The sequence below is a fragment of the Podarcis erhardii genome, assembly GCF_964252035.2.
Source record: "Podarcis erhardii genome assembly, chromosome: 5".
NCBI lineage: Eukaryota > Metazoa > Chordata > Lepidosauria > Squamata > Lacertidae > Podarcis > Podarcis erhardii.
Genome location: NC_138509.1, coordinates 33805024 through 33826882, shown reverse-complemented (window position 1 = coordinate 33826882; position 21859 = coordinate 33805024). Strand labels below are relative to the sequence as shown.

The window sequence follows — 21859 nt, the reverse complement described above, 5'->3', positions numbered from 1 at the left end:
TGGCAAGTTATAGGATGTATTTTTCATGCCACGAAGGAAGAACATGGAAGCCATAACGTTCAAATGAACTGCAGTCATCAGCAAAAGGCCATTGCAGTGGGTTTTCCATTAAATTTATCTCTAGGTGTCTTTTCTTACTACATTTGCTGAATGATTATGTTTCCTACATGATACATTGGTGTTAGTGAATAAAATGGAACTCAGGGAAATGCAGTTTCAATAACAAATGAAGTATACAACAAAGGGGTTATATACTACTGAGGCCAAGTCATACAACTTCTTTAAGTGTGGGTAGCCATATAAAAGGCCTGTGCATGCTGCCCTTTTCAACACTGAGGGAATAGCTATGGCAACATCCACACAGAATTTGGGTTTTGGGTTGTAACTACAAATGCTCAAAAAGCACCATTCAATGTGCCATGCAATAAGCACATTGACTTGACTATGCTACCACTCAGTGGATTTGTAACTGGCTGACTGACCGAACCCAAAGGGTGCTCATCAATGGTTCCTCTTCATCCTGGAGAAGGGTGCCACAGGGTTCTGTCTTGGGCCCGGTCTTATTCAACATCTTTATCAACGACTTGGATGGTGGACTCAAGGGCATCCTGATCAAATTTGCAGATGACACCAAATTGGAAGGGTGGCTAACACCCCAGAGGACAGGATCACACTTCCAAACGACCTTGACAGATTAGAGAACTGGGCCAAAACAAACAAGATGAATTTTAACAGGGAGAAATGTAAAGTATTGCACTTGGGCAAAAAAAATGAGAGGCACAAATACAAGATGGGTGACACCTGGCTTGAGAGCAGTACATGTGAAAAGGATCTAGGAGTCTTGGTTGACCACAAACTTGACATGAGCCAACAGTGTGTCGCGGCAGCTAAAAATGCCAATGCAATTCTGGGCTGCATCAATAGGAGTATAGCATCTAGATCAAGGGAAGTAATAGTGCCACTGTATTCTGCTCTGGTCAGACCTCACCTGGAGTACTGTGTCCAGTTCTGGGCACCACAGTTCAAGAAGGACACTGACAAACTGGAACGTGTCCAGAGGAGGGCAACCAAAATGGTCAAAGGCCTGGAAACGATGCCTTATGAGGAACGGCTAAGGGAGCTGGGCATGTTTAGCCTGGAGAAGAGGAGGTTAAGGGGTGATATGATAGCCATGTTCAAATATATAAAAGGATGTCACATAGAGGAGGGAGAAAGGTTGTTTTCTGCTGCTCCAGAGAAGCGGACACGGAGCAATGGTTCCAAACTACAAGAAAGAAGATTCCACCTAAACATTAGGAAGAACTTCCTGACAGTAAGAGCTGTTCGACAGTGGAATTTGCTGCCAAGGAGTGTGGTGGAGTCTCCTTCTTTGGAGGTCTTTAAGCAGAGGCTTGACAACCATATGTCAGGAGTGCTCTGATGGTGTTTCCTGTGGCAGGGGGTTGGAATCAATGGCCCTTGTGGTCTCTTCCAACTCTATGATTCTATAAGTAAATAAATCAGAATCTTCCACTAACCAGCAAACACATACAAATGTCTCACAATGAAGCTGCTTGAAGCCCTCCTAAGCATCACAGGCTAAAGCCCCTTATAGATGCAAGTTTGCCATTCATCATGGACTGCTTACATTCACACTATCTTGTTTGTTTATGTATTCTTTTCGATCCTGGCCTTCCACCAAGGAGCTGAGATTGCCACACATAGTTCTTCCCTGCTCTTAAAACAACTATGAGATGTAGGGCTAGGTTGACAGACAGTGGCCAGTGCAAGATCAGCTAGTGAGCTTCATGATGGAGTAGGGATTTGAAAGCAGCTCTCATTCATACCAGTCCAATGCTCTATACACCACACTGGCTCTACTGCTAAATGCAACTTCAGCAGGTCTTGAACCTCTGTACAAGCAAGGGAATCCAGTGAGGAGGGCAGTCTGTGCTTGTGCTGAGCATTATGTGAGCACTGGAGCCCAAGAGGGCTCTGGATTGTGGCCAAGGGATCATTTGCCCACAGAAGGCTGAGATAATTAAAAACATCATTATCTTGTGCAATCAGTAGCCAAGATTAACAATATACAAGTTATGAACTGGAGCAAACTTCAAATAGGGAACAATTTGTTTCCGAACTTACTAAACACAGCCACAATGCAAATGGATAATAAAATAATTAGATCAGCCAAGCTAGTAAAGTTGTTACAGCACTGGCTAAATGATTTATGTTAATTTAAAACCCGCTGGAACAATCATATACTTGAATAACTATGAACAGATGGAAATCGATAAATGATACTGCCTGTAGACACTAAGGCATTAGTTTTCTCTAGATAATATTATTAGATAATGAGGTCTTTTAAAAGCAAATGTTCATACATCAAGTTATTTTAAGATTAAAGTTTAGTTTTATAAAATTTTGACACATGAAGAATTTCTACAGCTTGCTAAACACAATAAACCAATTCACAGTGGAGTTTTTGTAACTTTTAAAGAGCCAGTTCATATATTAGCTTTGCCACTCTGTTGCACATTAAGTTGTGCTACTTAGCTGAGCAATGTAGGAATCTTACAATTCAACTTCCTCAAAAAAGATTTCTCAGTAAGGAGTACTCTGGGCACACAGAAGTAGATAGGTTCCTTTGTCTGATATTACACAACTCTTGCAAGTAGATCCATTCATTGAGAAGATAAATGTATAAAAGTGTTAGTAACATTTAACACATGAATAGACTCCTCAGAGGGGAATTATTGCAAACTTTCTGAAATTTTCAGCTCAAAGGAAAATTGTGTAGCAGAATTCACATCACTGTAAGAATCTATCCTTAGGATTCTCAAAGTCTGGATTTTATTGTGAAACTAGCATTGCTCATGCATTGAAGATTTTTTAAATACATATTGTGTCCACACAACCTCACCTTATCAAAATGTCAGCCTACACTTTAATAAAAAAAAATTAATTACTGCAGAAAATTCCATAAGTAAAAAAATAAATAAATCCATTATACATCTGCAGCCACTAGCGATATGGAAGCTTGCTAGCATGCTGCCATTTTTTGCTGACAATTTGTAACATGTATGGTGAAATTTCAGTTGTGGCCTCTAATGTCACACCCTGAATTCCCTTTTTGCAGTACCTGAGTACAACATAGCCATTTTATTTCTGGCAGTCCAAATCAGATGAGCATCCTGATTTCCATCAATTGCCACATGCTGAAGGCATGTTTAAGTTTCAACAACCAAGTTAGGAGCAGCTGTTCTCTTTAGAGCCTCCCACCATACATGTAGAGATTGCTTAGGAAACTAATCACAGTATATACACTGGGCTAATAATTATTGAAAAGCATTTCCAATTTTTTTAATGCCCCAAATCATTTCCAATTTTTTATATTAACATTTTGTGGTTTTTAAATCCTGAACATGGAAAGGAAGTATAGAAAGCCCCCTCCCCACACAGCCTGCCTTTTTTAAAAAAAGCCCTGGGGTGCATGCCCTGAACTAGTTCATAGTACATAAGTTTCTGGTCCTTGGGAGCAAGGGAACTGTAATCTCTGAACTTATATTTGCCTCTGGAGGAACAGAAGAGTCATGGAAGTTCCTGCCATTTGGACAGGATGATACAAGGGGATCACCTAAAAATGTAACTTTACTTCTGCATAGTGAACTTGATTTCCACAGGGAGGCATAATGTATCTTGACTTTTGATCACAATTTGGATGGCAAGAAGAAACTAGCACAAAACGAACACAAGAATGCACCAAAGCAAATGCATTCTTCACCCCCCCTTCATTGTTATGCATTGCAAGGAAATACAGCATTGGCAGAAATAATTCAGTGAAGTGTGAATATCTTATTTTAACAATGCAGGATGTGAGGTCTCATCTTGCATGGTGGAGACCTCAATTCCAGTTTTGCTCTCCTTTTTCTACTTGAATTCACAAGATCACTTCAGAAGGGTTAGAAAGGAAAGAGCATTCATGGAAAATAATTTTCTCACAGTATCTTGGTAGTGAAACTGGCGTATAGGACACATGTACGACAGGTTTGGGAGGCAGAAGTGATAACTTTTAGTTATAGGTTTTTAAATAATTATAATGAAGTTTTTTTCCATTTTAGTTGTGAAAACTATTGGTTGAAAAGTGGGATATAAATGTAATAATGCACTAAACACTTAAATTTAAACTGGATCAGAGTTTAACGTAATGTTGAGGATATAAATGTGCAGTGAAATAATTAGAAAAATCATGTTTTGCTGAGTTTGAATCTGTTTTGTTATAGAAGTGGGAGAAGTGAGAGCTAGGTTAAAGTGTATACACTAGCCTTTGTTATATGATCTTGAGAATGTGTCTTTAAGTATTGTAAGGGGATTCTAATCTATTAGTGATTCGGGTTACAGAATCAAGAGGTAGCATTTGTTCATGATTAGTTAATTGTGAATAAAAACTGCTAGTTCTGCAACTGCAACTGCCTCTTTAGGCACAGATGGGCAAATTAGGTCTAGGACAGCTTGAATCTGTATTGTGATATTGCAGAAAGTGTGAAATAATAAATGCACTGGACTACTGGTAACATACTAAACTTTAAGTACTCATACATATTCCTTCCTAAACTATGGATACATTTGTTCCACAATAAAATTGTTTTTAAGCTGCCACAGGAATCTTTGTAACTTTTGCTGCAACAAACTAACATGGCTATCCATCTAGAGCAGGCATCCCCAAACTCAGCCCTCCAGCTGTTTTGGGACTACAATTCCTGAGTTTGGGGATGCCTGATCTAGAGTTTGCTCCTAAACTCTTCTCACATGGTCGGATCTGCTCACCTGTTGGCACTTGGCTCTAACACTTCTAACTGACAGATCAAGGTATCTTTTATTGTATAGTTCATAAACTTATTTCTTGATCCTGACTACTAATTCAGCACTGAACACTACCTAATATTTTCAACAAACATACCAGAGACACACATGGGTAAATCAATAATCCAATATAAAAAAAAACACTTTTCAAAGATTATTAAGAACTTCAGTGCCACTATTTTTACAGGCGACTGCTCCCCTGGCAAAGCTATTGCACCTGAGCTAAGATGACATGAGATGACAATGCAATTATTCCAACCAGTGATTTAAGACAAGTAGATAACTATAAAGCACAGAGGAAATTCCAGAGTTTGCTACAGCCTGCACGCTTACCATTCAAGAATAACTGGTGAGGCAAAGTGATTGAAGCTAACATTCCAGCCTAAGCACATCACTGCATCAGCAAAGAGAGAGGTGCTTTGTCTTTAAGCTGAACAGTACGCTGTCTAATCTGCACTCTTATTTCATAGGGCTCTGACTCCAACCTAGGTAGATTATATTGCTGAAACAAGAGTAACACCCCAACCGGATAGAAGCATCAAATAACACTTTATCAGCTATAAGACAACCCTTTCAAACATGAGAGAGAGAGAGAGAACCCATAACTGGACCTGAGTAACTGGAAGTAACATAGAAAGTTGGGGTTTTCCCCTATACTGTTAGGCTAGCCACAGTTAATGCTGAAAAAGCTCCCTAGTGTGTAAATTAATTGTTATTTTGTTATCAGAAGAAGCATCAACTTCACCTCCTGCCAAATTCGTTCACCAGCTCTAACAATTAACTGTCTGTGAGAATCAGAAAAGTATGGGTGCAGACTTAAACTTGCAAGATCTATCTTCTAAGAATGACCCAATTAGCCGAGTGTTATATCTCTTAATAATAATAAACAAAAATAACAACAGTGATTGTCAGAATAATGTGGATATCTGTTAAGCACACTGAATTTCACACCATAGCTGGACACATTTTGGGGTGTATATAAAGTAAAACTGTGCACATGTTTAGGAAATTGTATACTGACGTTCCACAAGTAAAACACACGAACTCTGCAAAGAAGTTATTGCTTCAGCTATTTTGTATTCATGCAAAGGGCTTATTGCTGCAATGAATAAACCAACCTCATATATTTTCTCTGAACAGCTTTCCAATTAACTTAATATATGGATCAAATGGTGCCTCATTAGACAACAAGTAAAATGCAGCCCCTTCTTTCTGGATAACAGCCCTCTCAACTATTTCAATCAGACAAAAAACAAAACACAGAACAGTCAAATCCATAATTAAGGTAACTTGCTTTCAACACCACACTAGAAAATTGCAAGCATATACTGACTTACACTGCAATTGTGAACAGACAAGAATTTTAAGAAGCAAAACACAACAAGTAAAAGCAGGCATGCTACAGAAGTTAATATGCAGAAGACAGTTTCTAGGGTGAGAGAAGCTACTGAACATCTAAAATAAATGGTTAGTAGTACCACTTCATTACTGCCGGCTTCCAGCTATAAACCTCAAAGCAGATGATTCATACGCTAGATACATTACTTCGCTCTTTGAGAGAATCTCCACTCTTCAGGTAGTTTACCATCAATGCCAGTTTAAAGTGGGGAAAAACAACTTACTGAATAGCTGAAAGTTTCATGCTTAGCCAACGCTGGGTTGTGCATTAAGTTTCTTTTCCTGCTAAGCCTGTTTACAGTGAGTGTCTCGCACATAAGAACGAGGTTTCCTTTTTCTCTTTTCAAGGTAAACAAGGTGAAGTGCAGGACCGCAGCAATCTCTTTGCATGAGAAACATTCATCACAATCATAGCCTGAACAACAGCGAAAATTTTTTTGGAAAAAAAAAAATACCTTCTCATATCAGAAAGCCACAAAAAACATTTTCCACGTTCTGCTATGCACTCCAGCCGCTTTAGTCATCACAAGTAACTAGCCATACACTCCAAGCAGGAATTAGTGTGCCCTCTATCTGCAGCTATTAGCTCAGCACACTGATTCACTGGCATTAAAGCAATAGCTATTAGCTGTCCTGCTCTCAGCAGCTACTGAAGAGACAGGCAGGCAGACAGGCAGGCAGGCAGACACACACACACACACACACACACACAGAGACAGAGAGAGAGAGAGAGAGAGAGAGAGAGAGAGAGAGAGAGAGAGAGAGAGAGAGAGATATGAGCGGGGTAAACTATACAGTGACCACTGAGCTCTCACCAGCAATTAGTAGCAGGTGCTGTAGCCCTAAGACAAATTGATATCCCACTGATAATCAGGGCTAGCTCCTTGAATATACTGTGTGTCCAATCAACCTTTGCCAGGGGCTCTTTGTTTGCTTTTCCCACTTCATTAGCAACAAAGGAGTACAGCAGCTTACGTACATTTACAATGTATCATTTGACCAGAAAGGAATAATCTGTTTAAAGCCTCTCAGCACTAGAGGAGTGGATACTTAAGTCCACCTTTTGTTTAATCTATTAGGTAAACAAATAAAGAGGAGTAAAAGATATTGCTCTTTTTGCTTTTTCTAAACTAGCAATGAAAAAAATTTTGCCTAAAAATCTTAATTAGTAATTTTCATCAATGCATTTTATATACAGTACAGTGGTACTTCAGGTTAAAGACACTTCAGGTTACAGACTGCGCGAACCCAGAAATAGTATCTCGGGTTAAGAACTTTGCTTCAGGATGAGAACAGAAATTGCACCCCAGCGGCGCAGCGGCAGCAGGAGGCCCTATTAGCTAAAGTGGTACCTCAGGTTGAGAACAGTTTCAGGTTAAGAACGGACCTCCAGAATGAATTAAGTTCTTAACCTGAGGTACCACTGTATATGCATCCAGAACACACATCCATTTTCGATTTAAGGAACCTTCCTGTAATACTCTTCAGCATTGTGTGGTTATAAGATCATACAGTGGCTAGACTAGATTACACATTCCCTAATTGCTTCCCTATGCCTATTTGAGAGAAAAATTGAGTTGGCTTCACTTTCTGCTGCCTCCCAAAGCCACCAGGAATCCTTGATCCTTGGGAAGGGAGTATGAAATTTTAATTGGAGAGAGAGAGAGAGAGAGAGAGAGAGAGAGAGAGAGAGAGAGAGAGAGAGAGAGAGAGAATATCTAGTAAACATACTAGGGGCTGCATCCCTGCTTACTCTACTCACCAGCCCCTCCTAGCCCACACAAATGAGCTACTTGAGCTTCTCTTCACACCCCATGCAACTACTAAGCTCACTGTTCATCTCCCCAACCAGACTTCTTTCTTCTATCCTGCACCCCCATTTCCACCTTTTCCCCCATGCCTTCTGTCACTCCCTTGGGCACAAACCACAATAACCATTTGCATCTTTACAGACCCACACAATGCAACCAAGCAGCACCCCTTTCACCTTCTGCCCAGTTATGGAGCCACTGTCCTCTCCTATTATTTAGACCTTTTCATGCCTCTTTTCATTCCCAAAGTCCCCTTGGCCACGTCCATTTTCACCTCCACTCCCTTTTCCCCTCCACCTTCCTCTTTACTTTTCTCAACTCTACCTTGCGCACAGATCACCCCCATTTCCATGCCTTCTTCTTTCTCCTGTTATGCAGTCACCTCATGCTAATCTATGTTACTGTATCTCTGAGATTAATGGATTCTTAGGAGCACCTTGGTTTGCTTAATGCCACTTTGTCATATTATTATTGAAGCTAAGTTTGGACAACTGACTTAAAACACACAGATACGATACTAACACCACCTCACAGTGATCCTACGTTTCTGCCATGCCCTCACATTCATTTTCAGCGCAATACAGCTAAAATAAAGCTGTATACAGTGCATACATAGTCTACTCAGAGTAAGTCCAAGTTCAGTGAGGCTTGTACTTGGGTAAGTGGCTAAAGGACTGCAGTGTTCAGCAAATGTAATTGTACTATTTGTGATTAGACCATTTCCCAATATATATTTAAGACTAATAACATCACATCCCCTTGCCTTTCCTGTGAACAAGACTGGAGTCAGTCTTCAGAGAGCACAGAAATTGGAACAACAGAGGCAACATCACCAATGGTACGCACACTCATTTCTTTTGTCCCATTGCTGTGCGTGGAGAAACAGGTTTCCAGGGTTTTGAAGTCTACATGCCACAGTCAACAAATGTCCATTCTCTAACATCCTTCTTCAACTCTCTGAAATAACTGTAATCTGCCTCTAGTCCTTGGAGCATATAGCAGTTTCTTATTTTGTTGGGAAAGTAGGGATATAGGAATGATATACTGTATAATTTGGAACCCCACAAGTCTTAGTGCACATCTTAACATACTTGTGTAGAACCAAATGGTGAAAATGTTCCAGAAGGCCTGTATCTTGACAGTCAATATAACCCCGGGACTAATGGTTAGCTACTGCAAGAATGAACTCACATATGTTTATTCACCTGCTTTGATATATGTTGATTGGCTTCCTTTGATGCTATGTTTATCTGTGGGCTTGGGAGGCTCAGCTGGACAGGAGAGAGAAGGTGTCTCACACTGGTTGGCTGCCAGCTACTTCCTTATTGGGGTGATGGATGAGAGTTGGAAAGTGGCCTCCAAGCCAGGGGTGAATGAAATGGGCTACTGATGCCAGCTTACACAGTTTGCTTCCATATAAGTAACTGCTATTTGTTTCCTGGGTTCGGACAAGTCATGACGACTGCTTGCTGCTTCAGTATCTGTCCCAAGTCTATAAAGGCAGCAGGGCTCTGAAGGCTGTGTTGTAAGTTTACACCTTTCTTTAATAAAGCACTGGAACTGGCCATTCTATCATTTTCGACATCTTCCTTTGGTACCCCTGCACCAAACTACTTGGGCCAACAGATCAGGACAAAACTCCAGGCTGTGTCCCCCATTCAGTATGATTTCATGCAACTTCATAAAAGCCAAGTAAGTTTATTAAGATTAGACTGAGTAGAATAGAAGAGGGAATAGCCACTCACTCTCTCACACACATTTTGAATAGATATACAGTTATAATGCTACTATTGAATGCAAACTACAAATCATACTTTCACCAGCTCTTAGAGAATGCAACTTGGGAAATGATGTCAAAATAATGAGGAAGGCTGTATGTTTTCATGTACTTTCAAAATAAAATTGATCCTTTAACTATAGCCTGCTGATTTGACTCTTGGTAAGTAAGCAGTAACCAAATAACTCCAATTTTGAATATGCAATTCTATTTTAATGGAACTGACCTTTTCCCTAACATGGTGTCCAGTTTGTGTTGAATTTATTCCATGCTGCTAGCAAGTATTGCAGAGCTCCCTAAGTAATTGCCTGGTGCCTCCCCCAGACTTTATGATGGATGAGAAAGACAGGGGCCCTCTCTATAGCATATGTATTGGACTTTAGATTAGATTAGATTAGATAAATTTATTGTCATTGTCCGTATATACACAGTATACACAACAACGAAAATCAAACACCCAAGACCGGATTCACATACACATTTGCACGTATCTCCAACACTCTCATCCTATTCAGACATAATCTATTAAAACATACATAATCCAGAATATAACACAACCTATTAGAAGCATAGCATAACCTAAAACCTATCTCATTCCTTACTACTCACTGCTTGCTATTTCTTACAACTGGCCCTGAGATCATTATTTAGTGCAATCAGAGCTCTTGGATAGAAACTATTCAGAAGGCGTGTGGTTCGTGTTTTCATTGTCCTGTATCTTCTGCCCGAAGGCAACAGTTCAAAGAGGTTGTGAGCAGGATGGGTGGGATCTCTCAGGATATTGTGTGACTTCTTCAAGCTGCGAGACGTGAAGATCTCATCCAGGGTTGGTAGTTGGAGCCCAATAACATTCTGGGCAATTTTAATTATTCTCTGTAAAGCTTTTTTATCCATTCCAGAGCTGCTCCCATACCACTTTAAACTTCAAGTCAGTGGAACAGTTTACACACTCACCAAAATGGTAATTCTCAATGCATGGTGGGACATGATGGCTATGTGCACTATTACTATTTACAACATTACATGTACCCCATGGTATATGCGCCTGAAAAAGGGGGCTTCGCCAGATGACCTGTTTATTAATAATTCATTCTGACTTGCTTATACAAAGGATAGACTATGCTCAGTCTTTATTGAACATTCATTTGATTCATTTTCAGGGTAGTTGTGTGACAAGAAACATTCATCATGATTTGCTTGTGGGGCATTTATATATCTTCTCCCCAATCATTCCTTCATCCCACACTTTTCAGTGCATTTGCCCATCACTTTCCTAACTGCTAAAGGTATGTTGTTGTTTTAAGTGGATTTGTTATAATAAGTATTTGTATTTTGTATTTATTGAACTAAGGTAGCTTCTTCTGGCTAGCAGGCCAGAAAAATCACCTGATGTCAGGACTTCAAAGTGCATCACTGGACCGCTTTCAGAGGCTGTTTTAAAACCCATTTGCAAGCAGCACCAAGCTGCTTTTGTAACATCCAAAACTGCAGGTTTAAAGAGCAGCATGGGGCTGTTTGCAGCCGGATATTAAGACAAAGCACTGAGCTTTGGCTACATGTCCCTGTTCTCAGCAGGGAACAACCAACTGAGCAGGATTTAACCCCTGCTGATGAGATAATGCAGCTAAAGCAGAACCAATCTCTGGCACTGTGCCTATCAGCTGATGTCACCTCCTTCCATTTGGCAAGTTTAATTTTTCTTAATGGTATTTTGGCCCGAGATTGGCCTATGAGTTCCCCACCCCACCACTTGGGTTACCTAAATTTCTGGTATGCTCTTGAATTCCTCCCACAAAATATTGAGTGTCTGGAAGCACCCTGGCTCCAACAACAATCTGTTCATAATGGAGAGAATACAAACTGGGTTGGCCTGTTATTTGTTTTAGTCTCCCACAAATAACGAAATGAAACAAACCCGTGACAGAATCCTACTGGAGGACATAACAGATGATGAAGGGCATTAGAGTAGATAACAAAAAGTGGTTGCACTGTAGAACAAAATTGGTGGCAGAACAGAAGCATTTGCCCCTGCCATCTTAAGTCAATTTGCATGTTACAAGAGACCAGGCTTGCAAAATCACGGTTGACTTACTTTTCTGCTAGACCTGCTTCTGATGAATATCTCTGTAAGCCCCATATTATAGCCACAGTTCTAAATAAATTTGCGAATGCAAGTGAATTTACTTTTGTGAACTTCGTAGCTATTCTGTTTAGTTGTTTGATGTTTACTCCTTAAACATGTATCAAATCATATCATTTTTTTTTTTTCAAATTTAAGGCCACTTTGTATATTAGTTTTAAATCATTTTTTTTCCTGGACAGGCACTCAGAATCATAGAATTGTATATGTCAGTCCTAAATCTAAAACCGGTATCTGCAAAGCGTTTATAAAATGCTACAATAAAGATGCCAGATATGGCAATATTAAAGAGTCTCTAATTCTCCCTTATTGTTTTAAAAACACTGTCTGGGGTTAAAAGCACAAAGGAAGGTTGGAGAAATATTAGAGGAAAAAGCAAGGTTACCAAAAAAACCATTCTCATTGCGAGCTATTTTTCCCTGTAAAGTTGTGACTGAATCATCTGTGGCTGTTCTAACAACCCCTTTGCCAAAGGATGATGTAGGGAGTTGGAAACTTTCAAAATATATTTAGCGCAACTATGGAGTCTGCGTCCCTCAATATACTAACAGCAATCATCATCATCACCATCATCATCACAATTATTAAGTCATGCCAGCAAGTCATCCACTTGCACAATGGGACTCCCCCCCCCCCCCCCGCTGTGCATTCCCCACAATTGGCTCTGGGGAAGTTGGGAGAACCTACAGGAGAAGTTCTACCTGGGAAGTTGGAATAATTGCTATTCAGGAGAGAGAGAAGGTGTCTCACACCGGCTGGCTGCCAGCTACTCCCTTATTGGGGAGATGGATGAGAGTTGGAAAGTGGCCTCCAAGCCAGGGGTGAGTTAAATGGGCTACTGATGCCTTCATGCAATGCTGAATTCCTCCTAACAACAACAGCCTCCTTCTTCTATAAATAGCACAATTCACCTGTTAATTGAAATCCCATTTGTTCTTGCTTTAAAAACTGACAACCACCAGATCTGTATAATTACACACTATTTGCTCCCCACCCCCAATGTTGATATAAGCACTGCTGGGGATAGAAATGTATTGGGGAAGGGAAAATACCTTTCCATGGAGTATTGTTAAATACTTCCTGACTTTTCTGACTTTTCCTGCAGTACGGTGAACATTTAATTGCTGTTGCTAGACTTATTTAGGGTTCAGTTTGTGCTGAGTTTTATTCTAGGTTGGTTTAAATTGGTTAGAAGTTCATATTATGTTCATGGAGTTAAGGTGCTGTGAGCCTGAGATGCAGTTATAAATCTCTGAAAGTGGGATGTGTTAGAAAATGCTGACAGACTTATTACGGTAATCCCTGGGGATTCGTAAAAAGGCTACAACATTCCAGTGGGTATACAGATACCAGGAACCGCAATTGCCCTGTTACAATCAGCTCCATGTGGTATGATTCTAAGAACAGCATGGGGCGGGGGATTGGAAAAATAAGCTCTATCTACATAAGGGCATTGCAGAAAAGATGCATATCTGAAGGGACTCTGCTAGCATTACTTCCACTGTTATTGTTGCTGAGTGGCAGGGTGTAAGGAAACTTGATTATAACTCAGAACACAAGGAGCGGGGAAGTAGTAGGACATATTGTTCAGAGCCCTGCAATCAGTCCATCTGTTCACCATGAGGTCTTAATCTAAATCCCATATTCACAAATCCAGGGACAGTAGTAATTGACTATTAAACAAATGGAAGTTTCTGTTGCATTTGCAATTTCATGTTAGCATTTTGCCAGCACAGGTTGGTTTCCCCAACATAAATACTGTAGCTGTTTTTTTCTCTCCCTTTCAGTGCTTTTAAGAGTTTCAGTATACCTACAGGGGGAAAAACTGCTTTGTTAAACTGGTGCTTTGAACACCAGCATTTTATTAGAATACATCTTTGTTGCTGAAATACAATGACAACTAATTGCATTGGTATGGACAAATTGCTTTTTATAGAACACATCGCTCCCATGCCTTATAAAGTTATAGTGCTCTAAATTGATATGAACAATCATCTACATTTTACATACAGCTGTGAAGAAGATTATAAAAGCTGTTTATGTTCAACCCAATTCATCTGTGCTGGGACCATATGAGTGAGAAACTCTGGCCAGAGACTCTAAAGTTATTTTTGCTGGTCTGCTTTTGGAACCAGCTACTGCCTGTGGAAACATGCATGGAGGCATTCCATATAATCTAAACCTTATGTCTTATACTAACAGTAAACAGCAGTTTGGTCAAGTGCCAAATCATTAGTTTTCTGTAATTGGTGCTGCTGTTGGTGGGCTGTTTCTGTTCCAGTTCATCTGGCCCTGGCTCTAGTTTGGGCTACTAAAGTGTCAGCAACCTTTTTTGGTGCTCCTAAGCTGACAGGTTCATTTCTACATATATAAAAAAAGTATCATTCCCATTACAATGCTTATTTCAGTATGTGATAAAGACACCACTGATCATGATCACTATGATATTGTACCCTATCCCTACTACAAGACATTTAATTATGCTAGGCAGAAAAACCTACAAGTGGTATAGGAAAATGATCTATAGCAGGAATGGAAATATGGAAGAAATATGGGGGGGAAATGGACTGATCTCAGATCACCACTCAATATTTACGGAGATGCAATATTAAGGGACATACGTTTACATAGACATACAATATGTTTGCTATCTTTACTCCAACAATATCATATAATGTTGCCAGAGTCTGTGAGTCTCTTGGAGCTGCTTTAGATATGGAAAATATAAAAGCTGCTGCACCCTGCGCTATCTGATTATAGTGCACTTCTGGAATATGGCTCAGAGCCTTTTCAGGATCTGTTCTGGGTAGAAGGCGTTGCAATAGCAGGACAAGAGACAAAGCTGAATCAGTTCAGATCTGGCAAGTTTGGAAACAGAAAGGCAACAATGTACGCAAGAAGATTCAAAGGCCAGTGAAACACACAATCTCAAGCAAGATGCTGACATGTCTCCTCCTTTACCGAAAACTATCACCTAGGCTATTGGTATTGCCTTTTCTCTTTTCTTCCATTGTCTCAGACTGGACCCTTTATGGGCTCATCCAGATTTCCTTTTGCACCACGCTTCCCATGCTTTTCAGGTCCATGTCTGAGCAGGGCTATTTTTATTTTTATTTTTTGTCCCACCACTTTCCCCAGGGAAACCCAATGTTTACTGCTGAATGGGAACAAACAGCAGTCTGCAGAAAACCCAAGAACCAAGTTCCAATTCTGCAGTTAACAGCAGGTTTTCCCAGGGAAAGGAGAGGGACAAAACAGAAACAAAAATGCTTGTATACAGACCTGCGCCTGTCAAGTGTGGCACAAAGGGAAATCTGGATGAACCGTCGGATACCAACATCATTCACTGCTCCTGTCAATCTGCTCTGGATTCTGGATCCAGGAGCTTTCCTTGGCCTTACCTTCAAAGCCCTCCACTTCCCTGCCCAGCTTATCTCCTGACACATCCCCTTCTATGACCTTTACTCCTCCAGTTCCACCTTCTTCCAAAGATCTGCTGCTTCCTTGAAAGACCCTTCATTTTCACGCTTGCTGCCATGTATGTTTGGAACTACCTTCCAGAATGTGTGTTGAGATTCTATCCATTTTTACTTCTTTTGGATCCCTCCTCAAAACTCACCTGCTTTTATTAAGTTTTTGGCACAACCCCCTGAAACAATAACAGATTCCTGTCTCCACTTTTTCTCTTCCTTTGTTGCTTGTTCTGTGTTGAATTTTAGATTGTAAGCTTCTTGGGGCAGGGACCTGCCCTCTTGTATTCTGTAAAATGTCATACACACTGCTGTTGCTATGCTAATATTATTATTATGAATACCAACAGCAACTGAGTTTATGGATAGTTATACCATAGTAAACATCCACCTGGAATGAAAGCACATTTATGAAAGTAAGCTTTTATTCCTCTCATCCTTAATCTGAATTTGAACTTGAGGTCAAATTGCAAAAGCCTACATGCATATGCTGTTTCAAGACCTTTGAATCCCAAGACTCTTTTAATAAAACTCTTATGAAGAAAGACCCTACTGAGTATTTATTGGTAAAAGGAAGCAATGGGAGGAAAGGGGAGAAATGGATAATATGTTAAAACTGTTTTTAAAATAATCTTTATGTTTACCCACTATTTTAAACCATTCAGATGCCTGATTATTATTCATAAATTAACTGTTGGACTTTCAAATATATTCCAGAGTTTTGCATAATACACTACTGTACTATAATGAATTTTATTTTCTCGGAAGTTTTTGAACCATTAGAAATGAACTTCTGAGAAGCCAACGTCAATACTATCCTCAAGTTTAATAGGACAGAGCAGCAAAAGTACTTGGGAAATTATTACAGCTAGGAGTAAAATTAATCCAGAAGTCAAATAAAGTTTTAATTCATTCTACTTTTGCTGGACTAACATGAGAAGAAGAAGAAGAAGAAAAAAACAATAAGCTGAGATCTCAAACATATAAAAGAAAACTCAACTGAAGTTATTTCTAACCTGGATTAATTTCCACAGTGAAACAATGACAGTCTTGGCTGAAGCATTGGCACTGAGTGGATCCTCACATGAACTCCACTCTGGATAAAGAAGGCATGAATTTGATAGTCCTGTTGTTCACACATAGGTATGGTAAGAAGAACTTAAAGCCCACTGTCTCTTAGCCACTTCCCTCTTCAAAGGCAAATCACACAAGATTAAAAGAGGAACTCTCTAAGCAGTGCTGGGTCCTAAAGCCCAACTTCTTAAAGAAGCACTCACTGTGCTATTTAATACAATTAGAAAGCAAAGCAAAATCAGATGATGTTGGAGTAACTGCATATCTCACCGGGCTGGGGAATTACATTTCATTCTATCATTGCCTAAGCAAAGCATTTCTATTATTATTATTATTAGATAAAGTGAACACTCCTCAAAGTTTTTAGCCTTTAGGATTCTGCATTACATAAAAGACAGAATCTGGGTGTTGAAACAATTTGAGTTACCCAGTATGAATCTCATGCAGCAACAAGCTTGCACATTACTTAATTAATAAGCATATTTTGAACCACTGCTTATCATATTATTTTAGAGCTGGGCACAATGCAATTAAAAGGCAATCAATTCCAAGACAATTAAAAGAGCAGTTAAGAATCACAGCACATCTTTAAAAATTACAGAAGTGAAAACTATGGAGTCATGCCCACCTCTTTAAATGCACGTAGCGGGACACTATTGCTAACATCCTACAAAAGCCTAAGCATGTAGTCTTAGACACTACATGAATAGAACACATCATCTCCACTATATATTGATGATACAACTGCTATAGATTTTAATAGTGGTGGATTGCACCTTTGTGGGTGGCCAAGTGGCTCCCATTCTTGAGCATGCTTCCAGATTAATGACCATTAGGGAGGCCTAAAATGACTGAACAGTCTCTGGGGAAACTTTCCAGACTTCCGGGTTGGCGCCATCGCCGAATGGCCAACTCCCTCCGAGCTCCGGAGGGAGCCGGCTCGGCAGGGGCTGGGTCCTACCGCGCCGGCAACGCGGGGACCCTCAAAAACCATGGGCGCTGAAACCCATGGGCATGGTGACTCGGCGGGCACCGTTTGCGCCCCCCGACCCGCGAAGGAGCCTTTTTAAAGGCTGCGGAGCGGGTGCCGGGGGTGTGTGGTGCTATGAGTCCTCCGCTTCACCTGCCGAGCGAAGCCGCATGCCATTCGGCGGAGAGCACTGACTTCTTCCATTGAAAATTTGGATCAAAGAGAACAACCCGTGAGTAATTGGAAACTGGACTTAAAAAGGGGGGGGGGATTTAAATTCGGAGCGAGTGGGGAGGTGCAAAAATGAAGTCAGTCTCCCCCCAGTTGTAGAGGAATTAAAGCAAAGGATTTGACAACTAAGATCGAGTGCTACCTTATTTTGATAAAGTTACTAATTTCACGATGGAAAACTATAAGATTGGGCTGGAGGAGAAAAGTAAAATGTGAGCTAAAAGGCAACCCCCCCGTGAACCGGGAGCGATCCGCGAGAGCGCCAGGAGAGGAGCAACAGAGGCTTTGACAGCTGTCAAAGGAGCTGTCAAAGTTGAAGAATAAAAAGAGAACTTTGTTACGAGGACTTTGCCGGTTATATTCGTTACAAATTGGATATTAACTATTTAAAATAAGGAATAACAAGTTACTTTGACTGTTGGGTGTGATCTGGAAGGAAACTGAGTTACTATAATCCCTCTAGAGGGGATGTGGGACACTACAAGTATAGCTGGTATGGAATTTGAATAGGACTTTTTATCTCCTGGGAAACTGCAGAAATGGAATACTATTTTGTCTACAGAGGTCTCTACACTAAAGGAGACAATGGATTTATCTATTGAAGAATGGAAGGGACTTGACGTAAAGTTTTGTTCCTGAATAACAAAGCCTCTGTAGAGGATTTAGAAGCTTTTGGAATTAGAACATTTTTGCAGGGGAGCAGGAAATGAAACTAGAGGAAAGCGAGGAGAGATAATAACAAGAACAACATGAACAATAAGAATTGGATGAAGTTGGAAGTGGGAACATTTGGGACATCCAGATTTGAAAGGTCTAAAGAAACAAAATTGGAGTTTTTGCTCTTGAATACAGAGATTTGGATGGAAAAAATGGGCCTTTTTGAGATAGAGTTTTTCCAAGATTGGACGTTCAAAATTAAAGATGACCAAAAAGGTGGCAAAGACTTTTAAAAAGACGGCAAAGTGGACTTGTGAAGGATTTCGGCCTAGATGTGGGATCTCCAGGATGACAGCAGGGATGGACACTGGGGAACGCAACCGGGAAAGGGGAGGGGGATATTGGAATCCAAAGGGTGTTAAACTATATTTTATTTCTTTTTCTATCTTTTTTTATTTTAACCTGTTCTGCATATTAAAGAGGGGGACTCGTGGAAGGGAGCAGGGTCGATTTTAGGGGATGGAAAAACATTTTTAACATTGGGTTAATCATAATAAGTTTAAAATTTGGGGTAAGAACTTGTTGAATCTATTTGAAGGAATTGGAATACAAAAGGGGGTGGGGCGGGGAAGTCCTGAAAGGATATCAATAAAAATAAGGTTATAAAATGGATGTTTTATTTTTATTTTTTATTTTTTCTGTTATATTTGAAAATGTTCAATAAATATTATTAAAACAACAACAACAACAACTTTCCAGACTTTTTGATCTGGGTGTTTGGCATAAAATTATGGTGGGCATAAGTCCTAATTTACAGAAGACAGGACAGATAAACGGCCATAAGAAGGAAGATCAGGGCCTTGAAGCTGTCCATCAGCAGTTAGCACCTGACAGAAGGCACAACTTCCATCCATGGTGAGATGTATTAAATTGCTATTTACATTACTGTGAAAATTTCTAACTTTGCATCTATGCATATAAGTTAGCATGGGCACGTTTTATGCAAATCTGGTGTCCCCTTATTTGATGTGTTTCCTCTTTTTTGGATGGAGGATATATTTGTAAAATTGCGCCCATGCTCTGATTGTTCTTTGGTTTTGTTTGTTTGTGGGGGAGCAGTCTTCCAGGCCTAAGCATTTGTACCTTTGAAAATACTGTAATTACAGTTTTATCATATGGGGCAGCTAAAAAAAACAAAAAACAAAAAGACCTCACTTCACAACTGAAAATGACTTTTAGCATTTTCCCCCCACCAGGAAAAGATCTATACTTGAAGCAGTACAAATCTTCCTATCCCTGAAGGGTTTAAATCTGCATGTGACTGAAGAAGATTACCATGAGGTTAAAAAAGGCACACTGCATTATTCTGCTCACTCACACCTTAGCTTGCAAGTCAGCAAAGAAGCTTGAATTCCCACTCCAAGCACCTTAAGCAACACTCTTATTTTTTAAAAAATAAACCTTTTATTCCCTTTACCATGTTCACTGACAAGACAAACAAATATGACAATGCAAACAATGATAAAAATATTTTGTTGGGGTGAGGGGTTGTGGTTGCATAGCTTGTAAATGTGACGCCTTGTGCATTGGGTGATAGATATATCCCTTAACGTTTAATGTGAAAGTGTGGTTAAAATAAATAAAGCTTGAGTGTGTGCATGCAGCTCACTTACACAGGGGTTATGGTCCTGGTCATCACACATATGAGCAAAATCATGTAACACCAGAGCACCCCCTAGAAAACTGGGTGGGGGACTAGAAAAGTTTAAAACACAGTGAGGGACAACAGCAGCTCTCAGTCTTCCTAGCTCAGTTGGTAGAGTGTGAGACTCTTAATCTCAGGGTTGTGGGTTCGGGCCCCATGTTGGGCAAAGGATTCCAGCATTGCAGGGGTTGGGCTAGATGACCCTTGTGGTCCCTTCCAACTCTACAGTTCTATGATTCCACACACTATGTCCCCCTCACTGGATGATGCTTCAGTGCATCTGCCTGTTAAACAGAAGGTTGGTGGTTTCAGCCCACCCCGGAATGGCTGTGGGCAGGATTCCTGCATTATAGGATGACCATTGGGATCCATTCCAACTCTACAGCTCCATGATTCTATGATATGAGGACCAGGGGAATTGACCAGTAGCCAGAAGAAGTGCTTGGCTGTGGTTCAGATCCAGAGGTGGGCTGCATGGGCACATCATCTGCTGGTACCTACAGGACCGCCTCTCCCGGTATGCCCCACGGAGAGCCTCAAGGTCCATAAATAGCAACACCCTAGTGGTCCAGGGCCCTAAGGATGTTAGATTGGCTTCAACCAGAGCCAGGGCCTTTTCAACTCTGGCTCCGGCCTGGTGGAACGCTCTGCCTCATGAGACCAGGGCCCTGCAGGATCTGATTTCTTTCCGCAGGGCCTGTAAGACAGAGTTGTTCCACCTGGCCTTTGGCTTGAAGCCAATTTGATTCCCTCCCTCCCTCCCTTTCTTTTTTCCTTTCCTTCTCCTCCTGCAATGAGGCTACATTTTAATATTTTAATGTTTCAATATTTTAATGTTGTATTTTAATTTTGTTTCTAAGTTGTAATCATTCAACTTGTTTTTATTATTGCTTGTAAACTGCTCTGAGCCCGGCCTTGGCTGGGGAGGGTGGGGTATAAATAAAAATTATTATTATTATTATTATTATTATTATTATTATTATTATTATTATTTCTTTCTTTCTGATGAACATGGTGATTCACAACTGCTACTGTTGCCTTTTGAGCTCGTCAAACATTTAAGAGTTTCAGAGTGTCTGTAATCCCACGGATAGTCTTGATGCGGCGGTCCATGGAGCAATCAAGCTCTGCAATCAGATCATTTGCATATTTTATGGCTTGCTGGCTCATGCTCACCATCCTCATCTTCTCATTCTCAACTTGATCTGACCACTTCCTCCAGCTCTCCAACAGTCAATACCTGCTGGCCCTCAATTAGCTCTTCCACTTCTTTCTGGATGAGGTCAACAAAGCCATCACTACCCACTTGCCTAGTCATCTGCACAATGTCCTTCATCTCAATGGCAATGCTTGGGAATCCCTTGAAATTGTGCACACATTCCTTCCACAAGTTCCAACAGTGTTCATTCACTGCTCCACGCTTGATTGCATCCACTGGAAGTGACGCACTGGGCAATGTTGAAAGATTTCCAGCATGCTGTGAGGTCAAGACCTGTATCAGCATCCATTGCGTTGATCATCCAGGATAAAGTGAGTGTGATGGCCTGGGAATCGGATTCAGAGGTTGAACCTGAGGAATCCCAGCCTGCACAGGAGTCCCTGCCTCCAGAACCAGCTGAGCCGGGGCTGGGGCTTGAACCTGAAGGGCCCTCACCTGTGCCGGATCCTCAGGAGCAGACACCAGCTCAATCTGCTCTGGCTCCGGAGGTGACCAAGGACCCATTGCCTGCAGGTGCTCCACTCTCAGCCCCGTCAGGGGAAGGTGAGGTTGCCTCTGGGTCCAG

The 21859-nt window shown here is 40.7% G+C and overlaps 1 protein-coding gene across 17 annotated transcripts in view; it reads right to left on the bottom strand.

The window, feature by feature from the left end:
• PCDH15 (protocadherin related 15) overlaps positions 1-21859 on the bottom strand; it is a 649889-nt gene that overhangs the window by 370808 nt on the left and 257222 nt on the right. Inside the window, exon 1 of one of the 17 annotated variants that reach the window (XM_081861752.1) lies at positions 6465-6682. The exons of 15 other annotated variants lie outside the window; for them this stretch is intronic. The gene's annotated coding sequence lies outside the window, so the exon portion shown is untranslated. Of the gene's footprint in view, positions 1-6387; positions 6407-6464; positions 6683-21859 lie in introns of those variants that run through there. One more of the 17 variants, XM_081861753.1, reaches the window with a different exon arrangement.